The following is a 5,850-nucleotide window of genomic DNA, read 5'->3' on the forward strand; positions in this document are numbered from 1 at the left end:
TGGGTTAGCCTGGTGATGGGTATTAAAGATGGCACGTATTGAATGGAGCACAGGGTGTTATACGCAAACAGTGAATCATGGAACACTACATCAAAAACTAATGATGTAATGTATGGTGATTAACATAACATAATAAAATTTTTTAAAATGCAAAAAAAAAATGAAAAGAAATAGAGCCTTTAAGTAGTGATATGCTCACTTTATTATTCCTCCTCTCAGGGATTCCTTAAGTGACTAATAAAATCTCCATTTCAACATGCCCACTTGGTTTTTCACACTTAATGTCTAATTCCTAGTATTCTACAATTTAGGAGAAATAGACAATTCATTGATACATTTGGTAGACTGCTAAAAGCCACTGAGAATAGTTTACATTGAATATAGATATGCTCATATATGTTTATACGTGAGATATGTGTGTACACACATATATTTTACTTCAGCATCTACACAATCATAACATCCATCCAAAGTTAATACTACCTTGTTTTTGAATTAATGTGAACAACCTTATCCCTGAATGAGAAGTTTAATTAGAAATACTTTAATTCAGAAGCCATAAAGATGGTTTAGACTTGTATATATTAGCTGAGTGTGGGAGTAAGATCCTTGATCTCCAGAGAGTCCTTTCCTTGAACATACTAATACTCTTTTCTCTAGCACCCTCTTTAGCTGTGAACAAGGGTAATGGCAACCTAGCAAATTAGTCAATAATAATCTTATTTTAAATACTTTAAATATACAAGCCTCATAAAAAGAGTGATATATCATGATGCTTTAAGAGTTTGAAGGAGACTGTATCATAGTTTAAATAGGACTAGCTACTGAACTGTGTTCTATGAAGCATTATGCAAAGTGCTAAGGTATATGGAGGGAAAATTAAGCCATGAACAGCAGGAAAGATGTTTTTTACAACATATTTCAATGAAATAGTCATTTGCCATCACTTATTTAAAAGAACACAAAAGATAGTATTTGGGGCTTTTATCTAAAAAGGAGGGTCTAGTAGGGAATTGTAAAATCTTCAAAACTAGGGAAAAGCACTCTCAATGCCCTTCAAATTAAGTGGTTATGGTTTAGTTTAGATCTGCCTTATTAATCCATATTAATGGATATTAATCACTTCAGTGCTTGTTTTCATAAATCAGAAGACTGGTTTTTCATAAAATGTACAATGAAGTTGGATCCATGTGAGGAAATAGAACAATTCAGAGAAACTGCTAAGTTGAAATGATACTGCCATACAGACTTGGACAAGCTTCTCACTTCTTTAATCAAATAACACATTGTGTAGTTAATCAGCAGATAATAATAAATGCCTACTATGTGTTCATAACTCTGCTAAATACATAAGGAATATAATGCCATTATTATTTGTTCATTTTCTTCGAGAGAACCAACAGCCTATTTGGCTTTAGTGGGGCCAGTAATAATAACCTACTGTCAGTATTAAGTCATCCCTAGGCAAACACTTGACTCAGGATAGGTCAGCTAGAGTTTTATCCTAATACTCTTTAACAATGAGCTAGGGGATGGAAAGCAGTTCCTCTCTGGAGTCAGGTTGTGATAATGTGAGGCTTGGGAGTTCAGTGGTCATGTTTCCTGCCAAATGAACTGGGAAACCAAAGCCAGTGTTTAGAGTAGAGAGGAGACTGAGAGAGTCCTGGAGGCGTTCAGTACCTATTAGTCCCAAGGGGCAATAGGATCCTTGCTATGAGAAGCATAGCAAATACTCCAGGGTCCTTCAAATAACTCTCCTCTCTAATACAGTTGAATTTACCATTTGTGTCCTAAAGAATTATGATGAAAACACCATTGATTCAGTTAACATCAGTTAACATGTATGCTTATTTGATGTTTATCACTCTTGAAGACATTAAGAAGAATCCATAGATTTAGGTACAGCACACAAAGGTGAAATATGAAACTCATTCAAACTACTGCAACCCAGCACACATTAACCAAGTAGCTAATGTCTACTGTACTAGGGGCTTGGGACAGAGGTGCCAAAGATACACTCTTTGGATAAAGGCTAAAAATTAGAATAAATATGTGGGGGAAAAGAAAAACACTGAAGACAATAAAAACCTAGGTGTGTCAAAGAATAATATACTGATTGTAAATGGTTTCTATTCTCTTTAGCTTTAACCTACTCTTACCAATACATTAGCTTCCCATATATACCACCCCAGGTAAAAAGAGTTAACAGCTGCTGACAAAATAGTTGAGATGGTAAAAATTTTAGTTCCCCCCCTCCCCCAGCCCAATAGTAAACACAGGACTAAAGCATGATTCATTCAAGCTTTTGATTTTTAAGATCTAGAAACCGGGATTCTAGGCATAGCCCAAGAAAGTCCAAGTGGCTTAGAGTAGCTGAACACCCAAAATAATGGTAGAGGGAGTTATCTCCACACAGGATCTGAGGGTAGCCTACAGAAGCCCTACCGGGGCTGGAAAAGCAGAAAAGAATTCCTGAACAGCCCTGAGCCCTCCCCTCTACAACCCAACGCATGCTTAAGCAGCAAAGTTTTGAGAAGGCTGAGGAGAAGAGAAGGCCCCTGAGGTGGGAACAAGGTGATGACAAGAGCGGTTTACATTGAGACCAGCATCCTGGCAGGGAATATGGATACTGAAAATATATGACAGCACCACATGCCCATGGGCCAGAGAGAGAAACAGAGGTCAGCAAGGACCCAAGGTCCCCACTCAGACCAGAAGCCCTCCTGCTCCCCTCTACTCCCTGATGGTGGATGATATGTAAACTCAATCCTCACCCCCCAACACAGATGGCCCCAGAGAAGAAGGAGAAAAAGCACTGGAAATCAGAATGTTCACTGGGCTGACGTGAAATTCTGGATTATGTTTAAGTCAGATTGTGACTGAAATATCTCCTATTGTCTTACTGACTTTGCCTTTTCATTTTGTCATTAGTAAGAAAGTGTTAGTAAAATTTGTGAACATATTTGTGGATTTGACTATTTTTACTTGAAGTTCTATTAATTTTGCTTCAGGTATTTTGAAGCTTTAATATAAAGTGTGTCAAAATTTAACATGTTTTCATGATGAATCATGAAATCCTTATGAAATGACTATCTTTGGTAATATTTTTTCTCTGAAATATACTTCTTCTGATATTAATATAACCTTTCCAGTTTCCTTTAAATTAGTTTTAGTATGGCATATTTCTCCATCTTTTTACTTTTAGTCTACTTATGTCTTATATTTAAAGTATGTTTCTTATAGTCAGCATATAGTTAGATCCTGCTTTTTTATCCAATTTGAAAATCATTCCCTTTAAATTTGATGGTTAAACCATTTATTTTAGTGTGATTATTGCTATAGTTTGGCTTAAAAATATCATTTTGCTAATTATTTTTTTGCCCCATATGCTCTTTTGTTCTTTTTATCTTCCTTTTTATTGGCTTTCTTTTGGGTTAATTGAATATTTATGAATCCATTTTATCTCCTTTGTTGGTGTATTAGCTGTAATTTGTTGTTTTGTTATTTTATTGTTTTAATGGATGCTTTATGGTTTATAGCATGTATCTTTAACTTCTCATAGTCTACCTTTAAGTGATATTATTTGACTATGTATACTGTATAATAACTTTACAATAGTACACTTTCTTTATTCCCTTCCAGATTTTTGTCATACATTTTACTTTTACATGTTATAAAATCCACACTACATTATTTTTAAATAGTTGTCTTAAAGATATTCAAATAAGAAAAAATTTTATATTTACCTATATAGTTACTATTTCCAATGCTCTTTATTCCTTTATATAGATCCGTATTTCCACCTGGAATCATTTTCCTATGCCTGACAGGCTTCCTTTTTGTGAGTTTCTCTGCTGAACCTTTACTTAATCTTTGTTATTGAAAGATATTTTTGCTGGGTACAAAATTCTAGGTAAATGGTTTTTTTGGTTTGGGGTTTTTGTTTTTTGTTGTTTGTTTACTTTCGGTAATTTAAACATGTTGCCTCACTTTCCTATCACTTGCAGTGTTTTTGACAAGAAGTATGCCTTTATTCATCTTTGTCCCTCTATATGTAATATGTGTTTTTCCTCTGGCTTCTTTTTATATTTTTTCTTTCTCACTGTTTTGAGCAATGTGGTTAAAATTTGTCCTGCTGTAGTTTTATTTTTGTTGCCTGGAGTTCACTGAGATTATTGGTTCTCCAAAGTTATAGTTTTCATCAAGTTTGGAATCTTTCATCCATTACTTTGTCAAATAGTTTTTTCTGTCTCCCTCCCTCCAGTGCTGCAGGGACTCCACTTACATGCATATTGACATGTTTGAAATTTTTCCATAGCTCACTGTTGCTATGTTCATCTTTAAATGACCTTTAAATTATTGTTTTCCTATTTTTTCATTTTTTATTGTTTCTAATGTTATTTATTCAAATTGACTAATTTCTCCTGTGTATCTTATCCAATATAATTTTCATCTCAGACATCGTACTTTTCATCCCTAAAAGTTTGATTTGCAACTTTTTTTTTTATCTTCCATGGCTCTATTTAACTTTTTGAACATGTGGAATATAATTATAATGACTGTTTAAATGCTCTTCTCTACCAGTTTTAACATCTGTATTAATTCTGGGTCAGTTTCAATTGACTGATTTTTCTCCCCATTCTGGTTATTTTCCTACTTCTTTGACTTCCAATTTTTGATTGGATGGCAGACATTATGAATTTTACCTTGTTAGGTGCTGGATAGTTTTATATTTTTTAAGTGCTCTTGAGCTTTGTTATGAGATCCAGTTAAGTTACTTGGAAACAATTTGATCCTTTCTTGATTTTAAGATTTATTATGTAGGATCTGAGTATTTCCCAGTCAAAGGCTAATTATTTCCTACTACTGAGGCGATATCCTCTGTACCATATAAAATACCCCATGAATCATACAATTTTCCAGTCTGGCTGATGGGAATAAGCACTATTCACTATTCTGTGTGAGTACCAATGTATTGTTGTTTCTTTTATTATTATTTTTATCCATTCTACCAGACATTCAGTGAACTTTTAATCTGGATCCCATGTCCTCCAGTTCAGAAATATTACTCTTATTTCTTTGATAATTTTTCTTCTTTTTTAATAACCACTCTAATTACTCTGACATTGGACTTTCTGGACTAATTGTATGTATAAAATATCTTTCTTACTCTATGAATGCTTCTTTTTATAGCATGTTATTCTTACTGAATGATGTAATATCTACTCATTATCTCTCTGGGTATATTAAATACAAATTAAATTTTTTTGGTTTGGTTTATTTTCTTTAGTCTTCTGAACTCTGAATTGCTTGCTTTCTCTGTGTTCCTGTTTTCTATTTATATATTTTGATCTTTGTCATTTATGTTATTGGCTTTCCTTATATAACTATGATATTAACTCACCATGCATATATTTTTTGTTATTTTTATTATTTTTTTAGAGAGAGATCATGAGAGAGCAGGGGGGTAAGGGAAAGGGGCAGAGGTAAAGGTAGAGAGAAAATCTCAAGCAGACTCCATGCCCAGCAAGGAGCCCAATGTGGGGCTTGATCTCATACCTCTCACCATTCATATTTTAAGGGTAAGAATCTAAAATGCTGATGCAAAGCTCTACGTGCATACATAAGATTTTCAGGCTTTAATGAGAGATTCCCAAATACCAATATATTTTCTCTTTTACTGGTAAGTAAGTAAATATTTGCTCTTTTACTGGTAAGTTTCCCCAGAGAATATATCAATCCCTTGACTGGTGCTGCAGCTTGGCTGCCAGTATTTTAGGGCTAAGTTGGAAAAGGAGGCTGAATCTCAAGATTCAGTGGGAAGGATTAATCTTCATAATTTCAATCTAG

This window comes from Phoca vitulina, unplaced genomic scaffold, assembly GCF_004348235.1.
Source record: "Phoca vitulina isolate PV1807 unplaced genomic scaffold, GSC_HSeal_1.0 scaffold1, whole genome shotgun sequence".
NCBI classification, from domain to species: Eukaryota; Metazoa; Chordata; class Mammalia; order Carnivora; family Phocidae; genus Phoca; species Phoca vitulina.